The sequence below is a fragment of the Erythrolamprus reginae genome, chromosome 6 (assembly GCF_031021105.1).
Source record: "Erythrolamprus reginae isolate rEryReg1 chromosome 6, rEryReg1.hap1, whole genome shotgun sequence".
Classification (NCBI taxonomy): Eukaryota; Metazoa; Chordata; class Lepidosauria; order Squamata; family Dipsadidae; genus Erythrolamprus; species Erythrolamprus reginae.
Window position 1 is genome coordinate 14503297 of NC_091955.1, and position 20289 is coordinate 14523585.

The window sequence follows — 20289 nt, forward strand, 5'->3', positions numbered from 1 at the left end:
TATTTTCTCATGTTGCTTTTGATCTTTCCCCCAACTAACTTCAGACTGTGTCCCCTTGTTCTTGTGTTCACTTTCCTACTAAAAATACTTCCCTCCTGGACCTTATTTAACCCTTTAATATATTTAAATGTTCGATCATGTCCCCCCTTTTCCTTCTGTCCTCCAGACTATACAGATTGAGTTCATTAAGTCTTTCCTGATACGTTTTATGCTTAAGACCTTCCACCATTCTTGTAGCCCGTCTTTGGACCCGTTCAATTTTGTCAATATCTTTTTGTAGGTGAGGTCTCCAGAACTGAACACAGTCTTCCAAATGTGGAATAGACTCGGGGCGGCTCACAGCAATAGTAAAAACAATATACAATAACAAATCTAATAATTAAAATATCTAAAAAACCCTTATTTAAAAGCAAGACATACACACAAACATAGCATGCATAAACTATATAGGCCAGGGGAGCTGTCTCAGTTCCCCCATGCCTGACGGCAGAGGTGGGTTTTAAGGAGTTTACGAAAGGCAAGGAGGGTGGGGGCAATCCTAATCTCTGGTTCCAGAGGGTTGGGGCTGCCACAGAGAAGGCTCTTCCCCTGGGTTTTGTCTTACCTTATCTCCAGTGTGCATGTGCGTGCCAGCCAGCTGATTTTCAGCTCACATGAAGGGTCTGGGAGGATGTTTTTGGCTTCCAGAGGGTCTTGGGGGGGGCATTTTTGCTCTCGGCAGGCTCTAGGAAAGCCTCTGGAGCCTGGGGAGGACGAAAAATGGTCCTACTGGGTCCACCGGAAGTAATAAATGGGCATTTCCAGCGTCCAGAGGGCCTCTGCGGGGGCTGGGGAAAGCCATTTTCGTCCTCACCAGACAATGAATTATGGGTGTGGGCACAAGAGTCCGCACGCATGCGTTTTGGCATCTGAAACATAGAAACATAGAAGACTGACCGCAGAAAAAGACCTCATGGTCCATCTAGTCTGCCCTTTTACTATTTCCTGTATTTTATCTTAGGATGGATATAGGTTTATCCCAGGCATGTTTAAATTCAGTTACTGTGGATTTACCAACCATGTCTGCTGGAAGTTTGTTCCAAGGATCTACTACTCTTTCAGTAAAATAATATTTTCTCACGTTGCTTTTGATCTTACCCCCAACTAACTTCAGATTGTCTCCCCTTGTTCTTGTGTTCACTTTCCTATTAAAAACACTTCCCTCCTGAACCTTATTTAACTTTTCAACATATTTAAAAGTTTCGATCATGTGCTCCCTTTTCCTTCTGTCCTCCAGACTATACAGATTGAGTTCATTAAGTCTTTCCTGATACAAGGATAAAAAGGTTTGCCATCACTGCCCTCTAGCATTTCAGACAAATGTCCAGTCTCTTTTTGAAAGCCTCCAGTGACAAAGCCCCCACAGCTTCTGAAGGCAACCCATTCCATTGGTTTATAGCTCTCACCATTAGGGATTTTCTTCTTTCTTCCAGATTGCTTCTTTCCTTGATTAATTTCCATCCATTGTTCCTTGTCTTGCATTTTGGGGCTTTGGAAAATAGTTTTCTTGTTTTTTATGTGTTGAAAGAACTTAAAAAAAAATATTTTTGATGTTTGTCTTACTTTGCTCAAAATCCTAAGTCTCCTAATTTTATCTTTGCAGATTTGGGCTATTTGTTGGCATTCTGCCTTTCCATTTTTGGGACTTATTATTTTATTCTCTCTCTCAGTTGATCTTCTTTGTGCAACCATGCTGGTTTTTTCTTGGGGTTTTTTTGTGTTTCTTGTTAAGTGGTATTGAATGGACTGGGCTTTTATAAACATGGGCAGTTTAAATTTGGTTTAATGCTCTTTTTAATGTTGCTTTTAAGTGTGTTGTTCTGTATCAGGGATAATAATAATAATAATAATAATAATAATAATAATAATAATAATTTATTGGACTTGTATGCCGCCCTTCTCCAAAGACTCGGGGCGGCTCACAACAATAATAAAACAATATAGCAGTAAAACAAATCCAATATTAAAAACATATATAAAATCCCAGCAATTAAAACCATACAGCACATACATACCAAACATAAAATATAAAAGCCTGGGGGAGGATGTCTTAGTTCCCCCATGCCTGGCGATATAGGTGGGTCTTAAGTAATTTGCAAAAGACAAGGAGGGTGGGGGCTGTTCTAATCTCTGGGGGGAGTTGATTCCAGAGGGCCGGGGCCGCCACAGAGAAGGCTCTTCCCCTGGGGCCCGCCAAACGACATTGTTTGGTTGACGGGACCCGGAGAAGGCCAACTCTGTGGGACCTTATCGGCCGCTGGGATTCGTGCGGTAGAAGGCGGTTCCGGAGGGATGTGAAACTCACATCGTCACGATGGCATCACATGATGTATCGGGACTTTTTTGCCATGGCAGGGGCGTGGCCAGCATATTATTATTATTATTATTATTATTATTATTATTATTATTATTAATTAGATTTGTATGCCGCTCCTCTCCGTAGACTCGCATGCCACATTTGGCCCGTGGGCTGGGAGTTTGACAGCACCGTTCTATATGATTATATGGTTTTATTTTTTTTTTAAACTGCCCAGAGTCATGCAAATGAGATAAATAGTGCAGAAATTTGATAAACAAATAAAAAATTACAGTCCTTTTAAAGACGGCTGGGAAAATATTTACTGACTCCTCACATCCTGGACATAATTCCTTGTGTGTCCAATCACACTTGGCCAATAAAATTCTATTCTATTCTTCTATTCTATAAACTGTTTCAACTCCTATTCTCAAAACGTCACTATAGAGCACCGCACACCAAGACAACTAGACACAAGAACAGTTTTTTCCCAAATGCCATCACTCTGCTAAATAAATAATTCCTTCAATACTGTCAACTATTTACTAAGTCTTCACTACTATTACTAATAGTTTTTTCTCATCATTCCTATCACCCATCTCCTCCCACTTATGACGGTATGACTGTAATTTGTTGCTTCCTTAAGATTTTTATTAGTATTGTTTCCTGATTGCTTATTTGACCCCTATGACAATCATTAAGTGTTTTTTTTAGCTCATGATTCTTGACAAATATATCTTTTTCTTTTATGTATGCTGAGAGCATATGCACCAAGACAAATTCCTTCTGTGTCCAATCACACTTGGCCAATAAAGAATTCTATTCTATTCTATTCTATTCTATTCTATATTTTCCCATTCTCACTTAAATGTTTGAATGTCTTAATTTTTATGTAGATTGCAGTAGGACACCTCCTGCGCATTTTTATTTGCAAGGAAGCCCCGAATAAATATAACAGCTCAGATCCATGCAATCTGCAAGTAAGTAAAATGGAGAGGGCAGCACTAATGTTGGTGTAGAAAATGGTAACCCTTTTCCAGGAACAGGGCGAGAAAAAGGAATCTCAGCTCAAGCATATCCTGGGCCTAGAAAGCCTAGAATTACGGTGCCTAAAACATTTGAGTATTGCCCACAAGATCATATGCTGCAACGTCCTACCGGTCAATGACTACTTCAGCTTCAACCGCAACAACACAAGAGCACGCAACAGATTCAAACTTAATACGAACCACTCCAAACTTGACTGTAAAAAATATGATTTCAACAATCGAGTTATCGAAGCGTGGAACGCATTACCGGACTCAATTGTGACAACCCCTAACCCCCAACATTTTTCCCTTAGACTCTCCACGATTGACCTCTCCAGGTTCCTAAGAGGCCAGTAAGGGGCGTACATAAGTGCACTGGTGTGCCTTTCGTCCCCTGTCCAATTGTCTTTCCTTTCTCTCACTTATCATATATATTTTCTTTCTTTCATATATCCTCTCCTCTAAGTTCACTTTTACCCTTATATATATTACTACATGTCTATTTTTCTTCCTATGTATTTGTGTATTGGACAAATGAATAAATAAATAAATAAATGTTGTCTCTCAAAAACTACATACTAACGATGAGTGGCCCAAAGTCCAAAGGGAGTGAAACCTGACTTTGACCTTTGTTCTTAAAAGAATGGACTGTTTAGTTCCTTTGGGATGAGGTGGAAACAATTGTAATAAAGCAGAACACTGGAATAATTATATGGTAATTCCTATTGGCAAAGTCTTCTTCCAGTGATACTTGCCCATGTAGTTTTGATGAAAGCAAAAAGACAGGCATAATTTTGCCTCTTCCTTCTCCTGCAATATTTTCTTGACTTTCCATTCTAATCTACTGATCTGGGATATTCTGCTGGTCTTTTATCCATGCTTTGACCCTACTTATGACCAGGATCACATTTGAATAACCCATTGCAACAGCGTAAAGGATTTTTCCACTCTCAAATCTGTAATCCAAGCATCTTTCTCTTTTTAAATTTTATTTCGCAGCCTGAAAAATAAAACTGTTTTTTTGTTTAATGTCCATCTCCAGCATTACCTGCTGATGTCCAGCCAAAGAATAATCACACACAACTACATTGAGAGAGAAAAAAGTTTTCATGAATCTTTTAAACCTTTTTTCCTCTCAAGTCTTCCATAAAGAAATGGAAGATAAAAATTATAACCAGGCTTTTTCCTTGTCCATTGGTAAAAGTGTCCTTTCCTACTGGTCTTTTTGGGAGATTTCTACGCGTTGAAACCTTTTTTGGGGAAGAAAAAAACAAATCAGAGGCACCATCTAGTTAGCTTTGCCTGATTTGGGGAGCTAAGCGGAATTGGCCATGCGTAATATTTGGATGGGGGAATCATTAGGAAGTCTCAAGACTATTAGCTGGTCTGGGAATTGAAAAAAACCTACCACCCATCTGTCAAGAAGGCTGCATGATTGAATTGTGTAAAAAGACATTCAGAAGGAGATCAATGGAGCTGCCCAAGCAGAGCCCACAACTGCTAACTGACATTAGCGGCATTACATCAGGGAGACTCAAAGAAGTTAAGACGGTGGCTGTGATTATCTGGGCTCATTTGACATCCCACCCCATTCCCCCACTCTATAATAAGACTACACCTGACCAAAGTTTTCTTGCTTGCAAAGAGACAGAAGGCCAAATGTAGAAGAAGCATGGGTGCAAACACTCCCCATTTATTCACACATACATACACCCCTCACACAGGTACCCAGCGACCAGTTAGGTCCCTCAGAGTTGGCCTTCTCCGGGTCCCGTCGATTAAACAATGTCATTTGGCGGGACCTAGGGGAGGAGCCTTCTCTGTGGTGGCTCCGACCCTTTGGAACCAGATCAGAATTGCCCCCACCCGCCTTGCCTTTCGTAAGCTCCTTAAAACCCACCTCTGTCGTCAGGCATGGGGGAATTGAGATGTTCCTTTCCCCCCAGGCCTATACAAGTTATGCATGGTATATTTGCGTGTATGTTTGGTTTTTAATAAGGGTTTCTTAATTATTTTAATATTAGATTTGTCACATGCTGTTTTATTATTGTTGTTAGCCGCCCCGAGTTTGCGGAGAGGGGCGGCATACAAATCTAATGAATTGAATGAATGAATGAATGAATGAATGAATGAATGAATGAATAAATAAATAAATAAATTTTATGCCCCTGTGCAAGGGTGGGTTCCTCCCGGTTCAGACTGGATTGCCCGAACCATTAGCGACCCGCTGGTGATGTAATTTTGGCATCACGGAACTGGTTTTGTCTATGGCGGTCCATGCTCGCCGCCATGTTTTGTTCTGAATTTTCAGCTGATTTTCCTGGGTTTGGATGGCTTCTCCTCGTTCTGTGCTTTGAAAAAATCCTTCTTGCCCACCCCCAGGCAGGGGTGGGCTATTGCCTGGACGGGCGAGGGGAACGCAGTGGGGTAGCAAAAGTGGAGCTCCACCCCAGAGCACTCCAGTTTACACTGAAAGATGTTGAAAGAAAATGCAGGACGTCCTGCATAGGCCACACCCACAGTGTGGTAGTAAAACTTTTGGTAGCCCTTCACTGCCCCCAGGTTAATACTAACCTTTATTTCTTTGCCCAAAGCACAACTGATCAGCTCCTCAGCTGTGTTTCGGGCTGAATCCACCTTCTGAGCATGCGAGGAAGTGAAATTACACAAGGGGACATCGCAAAGGTCAGTGGAACCCACCCCTGCTGCTGTGATCATTGGAGATTATGTCTTCAAGATTTTTTAACTAATTTTTGAAAATGTGAGAATCCATCAGAAGTCCTGTACATCAGGACTCAGTGATTATCTTTAGCAGTTCTCGGCAGATTGGTTCCGGTCACAATTCAAAGTGTTGGTTATGACCTTTAAAGCCCTACATGGCAATGGACCAGATTACCTCCGGAACCGCCTGCTACCGCACGAATCCCAGCGACCGATAAGGTCCCACAGAGCTGGCCTTCTCCGGGTCCCGTTGACTAAACAATGTCGTTTGGCGGGCCCCAGGGGAAGAGCCTTCTCTGTGGCGGCCCCAGCTCTCTGGAATCAACTCCCCCCCGGAGATTAGAACTGCCCCCACCCTCCCTGTCTTTGGTAAACTACTCAAGACTCATTTATACCGCCAGGCATGGGGGAGTTGAGATAGCTCTTCCCCCTAGGCCATTACAAGTTATGCATGGTATGTTTGTGTGTATGTTTGGTTTTATAATAGGGGTTTTTAGTTGTTTTTTATTATTGGATTGTACATGTTGCGTTTATTATTGTTGTTAGCCGCCCCGAGTCTGCGGAGAGGGGCGGCATACAAATCCAATAAATTATTTTTATTATTATTAAATTATTAGATTGGTGTTATTACAATGAGCAAACTCCATGGAACCATTTTAAAATAACTGATGATTTAATGCATGGGTGTCGTGCAAACTCTCCACGTCACATTGCCATCATGACATTTTTGTGATGTTTTTACAATTCGCGGAACTGGCAGGGTTTGCGCATGATGCATCAAGCTCGTGGGCCACCAATTGACACCTCTGAATTAGTGTGATCAATGAATCCAGCTGTGGTCTATAAAAATATTGTCATATGACATAGTCAAATATCCAGAAATGTAATAATTAGTTTTACCTTTTCAGAGACTCAGGGCCTTGGGGGTTTTTTCCGAATTAAAATTGGTGTCCAAATGTAAAATAATGCACTTGGGGAAAAGGAATCCTCAATCTGAGTATTGCATTGGCAGTTCTGTGTTAGCAAAACTTCAGAAGAGAAGGATTTAGGGGTAGTGATTTCTCAAAATGGGTGAGCAGTGTGGTCGGGCAGTAGGAAAAGCAAGCTATGCTTGGCTGCATAGCTAGAGGTATAACAAGCAGGAAGAGGGAGCTTGTAATCCCCTTATATAGAGCGCTGGTGAGACCACATTTGGAATACTGTGTTCAGTTCTGGAGACCTCACCTACAAAAAGATATTGACAAAATTGAATGGGTCCAAAGACGGGCTACAAGAATGGTGGAAGGTTTTAAGCATAAAACGTATCAGGAAAGACTTCATGAACTCAATCTGTATAGTCTGGAGGATAGAAGGAAAAGGGGGGACATGATTGAAACATTTAAATATGTCAAAGAGTTAAATAAAATTCAGGAGAGAAGTGTTTTTAATAGGAAAGTGAACACAAGAACAAGGGGACACAATCTGAAGTTAGTTGGGGGAAAGATCAAAAGCAACGTGAGAAAATATTATTTCACTGAAAGAGTAGTAGATCCTTGGAACAAACTTCCAGCAGACGTGGTTGGTAAATCCACAGTAACTGAATTTAAACATGCCTGGGATAAACATATATCCATCCTAAGATAAAATACAGGAAATAGTATAAGGGCAGACTAGATGGACCATGAGGTCTTTTTCTGCTGTCAGTCTTCTGTGTTTCTATGTTTCTATGGTGTAGAAAAATACTGGATTTTCAACATTTTATATTTATATTGGTTTATCAAAACATGTTGAATTATAAACCTGTATATTTTTCTTTTTTACATAACCATCTACATCATGTTTACTTTAGTAACAAAAGAAAAAATAGCTAATTGCACACAGGAGGCTATTGAAGCTTTAATATTTCATTTCTCAAGCATCAGTCAACAAAAACATAATTTAGGCAAATCTTTCCAATTATTTATGGACAATTGGACAATTTATGCTGCCATTTTATGTCATCTGTTTTCTTTCTTTTCCACTTCCTGAAATTGAACTCTCCGTTCAGTTAAGTGGTTTGCGGAAGACAAATGTGTCCATTGGGTTTGGTACTTGTCTTTGAAAGTTAAAAAATCCTTGGCCTTTCCCCCCCCCAACCCTTAAATCACAGTCATATATCTTTATATCTTGGAGTGGTGTAACATCTTATTAAGAATGGAATTATTTGAAACTTCTTTGAGAGTCTCGCCACATATATCTCCAAAGAGTGTGGGAGCGGTGGAAACATTTAGTAAAGCAAGCAGCAGGAAGACTAGTACTAACTCATTTCATATGTTTCTTGTCCACATTTGTTATATTCCTTGAGAACAATTGAGGGGAAAAGAACTGAAATGCAGTAGAAACTTGAGACAGAAATCTATTTTGCAAAGCAATTTTTTTGTTATTATTTGCACATGTCCGTTATTATCTGTATGTATTGCCCCATAGGAACACCAGAATTTAGGTCTGGTGCTAAAATATTACTACTTTATTACCAGGAGCAATTGAATTATCTGTGGGTGAGTTCTACTGAATTGTGCAAGTAGTCCTATCGTTCCTTCTTTCATTTTGTAATGAAAAGTGGTTTGGGGGTTGCTTTTTGGCCACTGTTAGTCCTAATGAAATTAAGTGTCAAATGTCAATTTAGAAGAGACGTTGTGTTTAATGGATGTGAATAATTTAATTGAGTATTCTTTCTTTTTTCTTTTCTTTTTATGTGTGTATGAACAATTGTTTGTCTTAACTGTTTATATGTTTCAATTTTAAAGTACATATTTCAATAAAAACTATTTTTAAAAAACATAGAAACATAGAAGTCTGACGGCAGAAAAAGACCTCATGGTCCATCTAGTCTGCCCTTATACTATTTTCTGTATTTTATCTTAGGATGGATATATGTTGATCCCAGGCATGTTTAAATTCAGTTACTGTGGATTTATCTACCACGTCTGCTGGAAGTTTGTTCCAAGGATCTACTACTCTTTCAGTGAAATAATATTTTCTCACGTTGCTTTTGATCTTTCCCCCAACTAACTTCAGATTGTGTCCCCTTGTTCTTGTGTTCACTTTCCTATTAAAAACACTTCCCTCCTGGACCTTATTTAACCCTTTAACATATTTAAATGTTTCGATCATGTCCCCCCTTTTCCTTCTGTCCTCCAGACTATACAGATTGAGTTCATTAAGTCTTTCCTGATACGTTTTATGCTTAAGACCTTCCACCATTCTGGTAGCCCGTCTTTGGACCCGTTCAATTTTGTCAATATCTTTTTGTAGGTGAGGTCTCCAGAACTGAACACAGTATTCCAAATGTGGTCTCACCAGCATTCTATATAGCAGGATCATAATCTCCCTCTTCCTGCTTGTTATACCTCTAGCTATGCAGCCAAACATCCTACTTGCTTTCCCTACCGCCTGACTGCACTGTTCACCCATTTTGAGACTGTCAGAAATCACTACCCCTAAATCCTTCTCTTCTGAAGTATTTGCTAACACAGAACTGCCAATACAATACTCAGATTGAGGATTCCTTTTCCCCAAGTGCATTATTTTACATTTGGAGATATTAAACTGCAGTTTCCATTGCTTTGACCATTTATCTAGTAAAGCTAAATCATTTACCATATTACAGACGCCTCCAGGAATATCAACCCTATTGCACACTTTAGAGTCATCGGCAAATAGGCAAACCTTCCCTACCAAACCTTCCCCTATAGAAGAGAGGGTCTAAATTCCGTCAGTTTGCAAAAGGGGAAGTAAAGGACATCCAGAACTTAATGAACATTGATGAACATTCCAGACTGAATTGAGTCACAGAGAATAGATTGAGCCAGGGAATAAATCTCTTGCGGCGAAAGTGAGAAAAGGCCTCTCAGGATTAGAATATGTTGTTCAGAAGGATGAAATGAATGTCTTGTCACCTGCTGACCTAGGATTCCATACCCAAATCCTACAGGTTTTGGGGTATTCCAAAATAAATGTTTATTAAAGAAAACTCTCTTTTTAAGCTAGCGGGGATAGTCTTGTGCAGTATCCCATGTTACTGAGTTGGAAGATAGTATTATATAACTGCTGATATTCTTCTTGGCTCCCATAGAGTTTAGATGAATGTACTCTGCAAATATGGAGGAACTAATTAAGAATAATTTTACTCAGAAGGTTAAGCAATTAAATTGGTCTCTTTATAAACTCCACTGGCATATCTGTCAAAACTTTGTTTGGATTGAATCCACTACAATATCTTCTTTAAAAAATCTGCTAAATCTGCACTTCTATTCTACTAGTTTTTCTCATCATTCCTATCACCCAGTTCCTTCCATGTTGACTGTATGACTGTAACTTGTTGCTTATATCCTAAGATTTTTATTAATATTGCTTCTTCGTTGCTTATTTGACCCCTATGACAATCATTAAGCGTTGTACCACATGATTCTTGACAAATGTATATTTTATTTTATGTACACTGAGAGCATATGCACCAAGACAAATTCCTTGTGTGTCCAATCACACTTGGCCAATAAAAATTCTATTCTATTCTATTCTATAATGCCAACTCCTTTGGTTTTTGAGTAGCTGAAGTTAAGAAAAAGGGATAATAGTCAACTGGAGCCTCCTTATTTAGTTAGTTAATTTTATTCCCACGATTTTCCAGTCATACACAATTCTGGGCAACTTCCTAGGTTGTGTTTTTCAACCTTCGACAATTTGGAGATATCTGGACTTCTGCTTCCAGAATTTCCCAGCCAGCATGAGTACAAACTAATTATCTGTCTCTCCCCCCACCCCAAGCTCTGACTTTTCTGTTGATGGTAATCAAAGTAAAGACCAAAACAATACAATTACCGTATATACTCGAGTATAAGCCGACCCGAGTATAAGCCGAGGCACCAGTTTTTGCCACAAAAACTGGGAAAACTTATTGACCCGAGTATAAGCCGAGGTAAGAAAATGCAGTGGTTACTGGTAACTTATAAAAATGGAAACCAATAAAATTACATTAATTGAGACATCAGTAGATTACATGTTTTAGAATATTTATTTTAAAGAAAACCAGTAAACTAGCTTTGTAAATTTAAAACAGGGTAAACAAATTAACAATATTAACAATGAATTAAAAAGTAAAAAAAGTAGCTCAATCAGCAACAAAGCTAAAACCTAAGAGTTAAAATCCTTCAAAACTGGATTCCTTCTCATCTCATCATTAATTGGATTTACATTATTGTTCTGTTTTTATATATGCTGTGAGCCACCCTGAGTCCTTGGAGAGGGATGGCATACAAATCCAAATAAATGAATGAATGAATGAATGAATGAATGAATGAATGAATGAATAAATAAATTAATTAACGAACAAACAAACAAACAAACAAACAAATAAATCTGTGTATCCAAAGAAGAGCTTCAGCATTAGCTGCTGTGAGGTTTATCAGCGTAGAAAACCAAATAGATAGATAGATAGATAGATAGATAGATAGATAGATAGATAGATAGATAGATAGATAGATAGATAGATAGATACCGGTAATAAAAATGTTGAACTAATACACAAACTGTGAACCTCATAATGATCTTGCAGTAACAAGTTTGAAGAGCGAAACCCCTCTGAGAATGTAAGAATTGCAGCTTTCAAACCTTTCTTCGATTTTCATGTTATAGTTAGTGTTTAACATCATTCTACTTAATAGAACATAGTTAAAATACTAAATTGCATTTGTCTGAGAAAGTCTAGCCATCCAGGGGGTTTGTTTGTTTCAAGTTTTCTAGATAAAAAGAAAGGCTTCATAGCACTACAATCCAACATATGTCTATTCAGAATAATCTCACTGATCTTAGTGAGGGTTATTTAACTGCTTAAGTAGGTACATAATTGCAGGCTATATACAACTGTCAGTCTTTTGTCCACACACTTCAAATCCACTTACTCTCAAGTAATCTTGTAGGTTTCCTACAGTCTTTGAGACATCCTCATGCAGAACAGTGCTTTTAAGTGAATGGTTCCTATTCCTTGATGCGGATCAATATATTTAGCAATATTTATCCAACATTTGGGATTTTCAATATTTAGCCCAGTGATTGATATTGTCCAGCCAAAGAATCTAGTATAGCTACTTCAAGATTTTTTTTTAAAAAAAAATACTGAGGTAGGCAAGTAGTATTTAAAGGTTTGATTTGATTGCTTGCTTATGTATTAGATTTTTAAAAACCATGTCAGATAGTTTATTTTTTTAAGGTGCTAAAGCTTTGATTGGTGTAGATAATGGGTGAGATACTGTAGCTGCCGACCAAAATGAATGAATAAAAATAAAAGATTGTTTCGTTGGAAGCTGCTGCAGAGCTTTATAGGTCTATCTTGAAAGAAACTTTTTTAAAAAAGTAATTAGTAAATGCTATGATTCCTTTCCCTCAAAATCCTTAAAAAATAAGGAAGGTATCACGACACAATCAATTTCTATATTTCATGAATCTCCAGAGAAATGTATGGAAGTTTATTTTAACATTTTCATCATCCCCGAGGATTTAATACTAATCTAACTTTCTAATAACTAGCAGATTTAGTGTTTCAAGTTCCCTACTTCTGGCTTAGAAGATTTCTTCTTCCTTGAACTAACAATATCAGGAACAACTTGTAGTAAAATACATAAGTTAAAATTTAAAAAGTGAAAGGACCGAATTTTAGAAGCGAGCAAGGAATTGGAAGGGGGGGGGGAAACGGGGATGTAGTAACATAAAGAGAATGACACACATAAAGGCAGAGGGAGCTAAGCTCTTCACAAAAGAAGCCGGCTGAAATAACCACGGTTTCTTCTTTGAGTCATGAGAATAGCTATTTTCTTCCTTAAAAGCTTAAAGAGCTATTAAGATGGGCAAATCACTGGTAAAACAGCTGGAAATGTAAATAGCAATTTCAACAGTTCATTGCTTCTGAATCCAAATGTGGAATGCACAGATCTACTTCAAAAAAAAGCCCCTCTGGTTTTATTATACTGAGTGGGGGGACCCTTTTCTCAGTGGACCTGAATGGAGACGGTGTGTTTTATTTAGCAAATCCACTTTTTTTCTCCTTTTTTTTTTTGCAAATGAGCAGACGGATCTCTAATTTTCACGCCATTCTCCCTTAGAGACCTCCTTCAATTGCCCCATTCTTTCATTATCTGGAACTAATGAAGTGCTCTGCAGCCTTTAGCTCTGTAAAGAACCTATTGCTCCAGGAATACTGTGCTTAAATAAAACATGTTTCGTTGGCCAACTTCAAAACAACATCCCTTATAAAGCAAAAGGAAAAGAGAGAGACAAGGGAGCAATGACATGGAGAAGAGAGGCACAATTGCTGGGTGCAAATAAAAGGATGACAGTGAATGTTATGTATAATGGCACATATTGAAAAGCAGATATAAGAGAAATGTTGGCGCTCCCTTTGAAAATTAAAACGTCTCATAAATATCCAGTTTGTAAAAACAGAGCGGGGAGATGGATTAGGTGGGCGGTGTAACTAATAGTTCAATAATGTAGCTGGAAACTGAACCAAGCTCCAATGTTATTTATGTACGGCTGCTAACTGCAGTATGTATTGTTTTCATGCTTTGAGACATTTCATATTAATAATAATACTTGATTTCACGAGTGATTGCTTTACTCTTGGTTAACCCTTTCTAATTAATCACAATGTATTTGCTTCTCTGGAACCTTGAAGATCTCTGCACTAGATAAATAATATCCCTGTGTGATCTATAAAACTTTTCAAATTTTAAATTATAATTCACACGATAAAATTCTTGTGTAAGACAAGCCCACTGGTGAGAAACAATAAATAAAGTTGGGACAATGGAGAGAGAGAGAAATGCCTGCTTTTCATTTTTTATTATGTTTCATAATCTCTTGGGCTGCTTATATTTCTTTTATTTAGTCCTCCATTTTAATTTGTAGCACATTGTATCCTGGCTTCAGCAACCGAAATCACATTTATCATCTTGATTATGCAGAGCTGGTAACAAGATGTCTGTTTGGCTAAGTCCCAGTAAAAACTAAGAAGGAACTATAAGGTCTGCCTTTGTAAAACAATTGATATTTTTGGAACCAGCTGTAACTGTGTTATTTTCAGCAAAATAATTTTTTTAGCATGCCATTTATTTTGGGGGGAAAAACCCAATCTGTACATTCTGTCTAATTTACTGCTGTAAACAAGGATAAAAATATCTCTGAAAGACAAGCGTGTTTTAAGAGATGCAAGTTCTGAAATTTCAAGAATTTCCTTTGTTAAGAATGTAGTTTGGTCTTAATTAGCAGCTACTGTATTTTAATAATTACCATCTCTCTCGCTTGAACGATGCCAGATATGAAAAATTAAGGAAATGTGGAAAAGGCCTTCCTGTTACATTTATGTTAAACCCATAAACATGGATTTATTAACTCATTTTGATGCTGTCATCTGAATTCTCTTTGTAGCAAAAATAGTAGTGTTCCCTTGATTTTCGCGGGGGATGCGTTCCGAGACCGCCCGCGAAAGTCAAATTTCCGTGAAGTAGAGATGCGGAAGTAAATACACTATTTTTGGCTATGAACAGTATCACAAGTCTTCCCTTAACACTTTAAACCCCTAAACTGCAATTTCTCATTCCCTTAGCAGCCATTTAGATTATTACTCACCATGTTTATTTACTAAAATTTATTTTTAAATTTTTTTATTAAAGGTGGACTAAAGTTTGGCGATGATGTATGACGTCATCGGGCAGGAAAAACCGTGGTACAGTGTTCCCTTGCTTTTCGCGGGGGATGCGTTCTGAGACCGCCCGCGAAAGTCAAATTTCCGTGAAGTAGAGATGCGGAAGTAAATACACTATTTTTGGCTATGAACAGTATCACAAGCCTTCCTTTAACACTTTAAACCCCTAAATTGCAATTTTCCATTCCCTTAGCAACCATTCAGATTATTATTCACCATGTTTATTTATTAAAGTTTATTAAAAAAATATTTATTAAAGGCAGACGAAAGTTTGGCGATGACATATGATGTCATCGGGTGGGAAAAACCATGGTATAGGGAAAAAAACCGCAAAGTATTTTTTAATTAATATTTTTGAAAAACTGTGGTACCTGTATAGACTTTCCGCAAAGTTCGAACCCGCGAAAATCGAGGGAACACTGTATAGGGAAAAAACCCGCAAAGTATTTTTTTAATTAATATTTTTGAAAAACCGTGGTATAGCCATTTCGCGAAGTTTGAACCCGCGAAAATCGAGGGACCACTGTACACATGACACTTGAACAAACTCTAACTTGACTGTGATGCAGACTTTTCCTGCAAGAAGAAAGGAAATTAGGAATGAAATCTCCAAAACCATTACAAACTTTATTTTTTTGGGGGGTGGAGAAACATAAGTGGCTCAAGGAACCATAACTGATTGGAAGTAGATTGATCTGAATGTGCAGAATATTGCATGCTTTAAGGTAGAAGTGGATGTAAATTGAATGGGATGAAGGCCCATCAGAGGGAGTTCAGGAATTTTAAGGCTGAATTGGGTTTCCTACAAACTCAAGGCTGTCTTTTTGCTCTTTAAAGACCTCTCAAATCCCCAAACAATGCAAAAAGGGGGGGGGGAGATTAAATGTTTGCCTTTACACATTCTGTTGGCTTTTTGGGGGTGGGGGTGGTACAAAAAGAGTGCTGATGTACTGAGCTTGCATTTTTGAGCTACATTTGCCTTTCTTAAATGTAGGCTTCCTTACTTATAAAATTGCAGCAGGGAAATCAAAGTATAAAGTTTCTTTTCATGTGGGAATTATTCTTCTTCTTCTTCTTCTTCTTCTTCTTCTTCTTCTTCTTCTTCTTCTTCTTCTTCTTCTTCTTCTTCTTCTTCTTCTTCTTCCAGCAGACGTAGTAGATAAATCCACAGTAACTGAATTTAAACATGCCTGGGATAAACATATATCCATCCTAAGATAAAATACAGAAAATAGTATAAGGGCAGACTAGATGGACCAGGAGGTCTTTTTCTGCCGTCAGACTTCTATGTTTCTATGTTTCTTGTTCTTGTTCTTGTTCTCCTTCTTCTTCTTGTTCTTGTTCTCCTCCTCCTCCTCCTTCTTCTTCTTCTTCCTCCTCCTCCTCTTGTTCTCGTTCTTCTTGTTCTTGTTCTTCTTGCTCTTGCTCTTCTTCTTCTTCTTCTTCTTCTTCTTCTTCTTCTTCTTCTTCTTCTTCTTCTTCTTCTTCTTCTTCTTCTTCTTCTTCTTCTTCTTCTTCTTCTTCACCATTGTCTATCCACTGCAGGATGAAGACCTCTTCTGCAGGTTTCCAACTATATGGTCTTGAGCCTTCTTTTGCCAATTGGACCCACAGTACTTAGTCCCCGTGGATGCTTTTTATCAAGCGGGGTCCATTTTATGATTTCCTTGGTCCACCCGACATCAATTCGTCTTCCTATGTAACCAGCCCATTTCAATTCTTTTACTCTCTTGATGATATCATGTGCAGTACTTTTGTTTGTTTTGTTGTGACCCACCAGCAGCTTGTGCAGCTGGTAGCAGATTCCCATCTGAGGCGAGGCCAATGAGGTGGTGCGCAAACAGTCTGTGGAGCTGGCACCCAAGTCAGACAGTAAGGAGGCTGGTGAGGACTCGGTGTCAGAGGCAGAGGTTCAGCCAGGGTCTTCGGAACCTCCAGCACTTCACAGCAGTGATGAGGAAGAAGAGGAGGAGCCTCTTCATAATGCACGAGGAGGAGGTCTCCTCGGGAGTAAAGTTGGGGGCTAATTGGCCACTCCCCAAGCCTATTTGAGGAATGACAAAGATGGGGAAAAACTCTGCAGGAAACAACTCATTTGATAGTTTGTTCATTCACGTGCCTCTTGTTTGGAAAAACCTCTGCTCGGCTTATTTGTTTGACATCTGTTTTGTGGATTCATTCCAGGCATCTTGCCAACATCCATAAGCCTCCTGAGATATCCAGGACTAATTATTTATCTTTGCTTTATGACTTTATGGACTTATGCCAACTGTTAATGCAGCAAAGGGCGCCACTTACTTTTTCCTACCACTACGGGATCCTGAGTCCGGCGCGGGTGTGCCCAACACATGTGTGCATGCCCCTGTTGTGTTTCGGCCTCGGCCAGCCGTTGCTCCCACAGATGGGAAAGACGCGGCACAAAGTGAATGCGAAAGCCTGGCTGACATCCAGGAAGACGTGGCAGACAGCGAGGAGGACGAGGCCACTGGGATGCAGGATTCAGCAGAGAGCCCAGGGGATTTGGCATGCAGTCCCTCAGACAGTCTTTTGTCCCTGGGTTCTTCTGCAGATCAATATATTGATCTGCGTAGCCGAAGAGCTATGCAAAGAAGGGATCGCTTTAAGGAGTATTACAAGTCATTATAGGAGCACCTGGGCTGGGTGTGGTTCTCTTAATGAGGGCTAAAGGGATAAAAGGGAACAAAGGGCCAAGGCAAACTGTGGCTGTTTATCTGTGTTATTTTGTGGTTCCTGCTCTGAAGTTTCTGTTCCATGCCGTTGGAGTTTTCAACCCAGCTTTTTCAGACAAGTGGGAGGTGAAAACTCTGGGAATTGCTGTTTGCTCCAAAGATTCAAAAGGACTCCTGAAATGTCTTTCCTCATTCCAGGTTGTCTTTGTTTGTTTTCTCCTGTGTTTTTGTATGCGGCTGAAGTAAGCCTTGCATTGTTTTCGGACACTAAGAACTGTTTGGAGTAATCCTTTTTTGTTTATTTAATACAAGTTTGCTGATTAGCAGAGCACGTGTGTGTTTGATTTATTTTCCTTGGACTGTTACGCATTGCCTGAGCCAGTCAGGCAGAACAGCCCCTGTGCGAGATTTTGCTTCTGCGCATGTGTCCGAAGTGATAGCTTGCGTGAAGATGCTCACGTTGGTGAGATTTTGGCAGGTTTTGCCCTTTTTTTTGCTTCCGCACATGTTGGACACGCACGTGGCCAGGCCGGCCTCCAGAACCCATCAAAAAGTGCTAACGGCTCGCCGATCCCATCCGTACCGGGTAGGGCCCATCACTGCGTTAATGCCATATAATTAATAGCTGTTTTTTATCAGAAGAGACTGATTTAAGATTTATTTGTCTGTGAACACTACTAAGCCGGTTTATTACTAGTAGTTAATCAATTAAATATAGGTTGGAATATAAGTGTGCTATGTTTTCTCTGGTCCGTAGCTGGGGCAGAACAGTTTAATCCACGTGTAGGGCTTTTATCTCGTCTGATGATGCCGAGCATATACCTTTCCAGGGCTTTTTGCACCACTCATAGTTTTTGCATTGAATATGAGGATAGTGACTGGCATATGTTAGAGTAGGTAGCACACACACAGTGATCGAAAATTTTACTATCAGCCATAGCGGGAAGTTGTTCTGGGAAAATTATGCTTAGTTTGCTGAATGCATGCCAATAACTTTCAACACATCACTCAGTTTTCTTTATTGTATCACCTTCAGGGTTCTTGCCAGTTCGGACTGGTTCTATAGAACCAGTAGTGGGAATTTCCCCCCTGCTCACCGAACCGGCAGAGATGGCCAGTTGGACGCGCTCCCAAACTGGCTCTCTTGGCGGCATCATAGGTACTGCCATCTTGTTTCCCACTTCTGTGCATGCGCAGAAGCTGTTTTTTGCTTCTGCGCATGCACAGAAGCTGAGTTTTTAGCACTGTGCCTCAGTGTTCCCTCTAATTTTTTTGGGGGGGGGGGCCGAAAAGTATAGTGTCTGAGCGGCAGTCCCTTTGGGACTGGGCGGCACAGAAATAATAAACAAACAAACAAACAAACAAATAAAAAACCCACCCTGTTTTGCCTCCGAGAATTTCAAAATAAAATACTGTACTGTGTGTCTATAACAGTGAGCTCATAATAGGGCAACTCTATCAATATCAAAATGCCACTTAAATAGTTGAGCTAGTTTCAAACTAGATTTTGATTTTCTTCCTCTCTTCCTTACTCCCATTCTTTCTCTTTCTCTTTTCCTTCCTCTCTTTTTTCTATCTGTTTCTCTCTCTTCCTCTCTCTCTCCTTCCCTCTCACTCTTTCCCTCTCGGCTTCTGGGCAGGTTTGGAAAACTCTGAGTTGATGATGATTTTTAAGTGAGTGATTGCTCACTGCTCAGCTTAGAGGGAACTATGCTGTGCATGCACACGTGACCTGCGCAGCGCATGAGGAAGTGAACTGACAGCGAGGTAAGTCAGAACCTACTCGTGATCATCTTTCATTGAAATCCATTGATCAAGATATACACAGTGGTCTACTACATCTAGTTCTTCTTCAGATATTTTAAAAATATCTTTCTTTGGTGAATTTATTAAATATAACCAGTCTCTTTTTCAGATTTATTTTCAAGCCAAATGCTTTATCCTGCGTTGTGCAGCTCTTGTACGTGTCATTGTACTATTTCTTCTGGGTCTAATTGACAGAAATGCTGTCAATTTGTGTCTTCTTCACTTTTAATGGAGTGATGAGATGGACAAGGCTTTCAACATGACAGTTCACATGCCATCTACAGTCTAACCAAGAATAAATAGTTCAACAAGGAATGATAAACTGAAAACCAGAGTAGGCTTGAATAATCGCTCAGCAGACTGTGCGCTGGGGCAATTCTCACAGCTGGCAATGATTTTGAAAATTACTATATTTGTGGTAGACCCAAACTACAATGAATATAAACCCTGTAAATTCCTTTAATTGTCCTAGAACTGGAATGTTATAGCCAGTTTTGACGATTATGTTTCAAAAAGAGCAGTGATAAAGGATAGGAAACCAATAGAAGAATTGATTGGATGCAATGGTATGGTTAGCTTGCCCAAGAAAAGACTAAAGGAAGATATGATAGCAGTCTTCAAATATCAGAAAGGGTGTCATAGAAGGGTGGTTTCTTGTTCTTTCTAGACCCAGAGGGCAGAAGGAGAACTAATGTGTTGAAAACTTCAAGGAAGTAGGTGATAATCGATTTTTCGGGATGTAGTGGTGCGGAAGTAAAAACACCATCTGCGCATGCGCGCCCCTTTTTCCATGGCCGCGCATGCGCAGATGGTGTTTTTACTTCCGCACCTGGGAAGACCCAGCAGCTGAAGAGCCGCCTGCCTGCCCGCTTTTCCGCCGCTTTTCCGCTTGTCCGCCGCTTGTCCGCTTTTCCGCCCGCCACTTTTCCGCCCGCCGCTTTTCCACCCGCCGCTTGTCCGCCGCTTTTCCGCTTGTCCGGCCGCCGCTTTTCT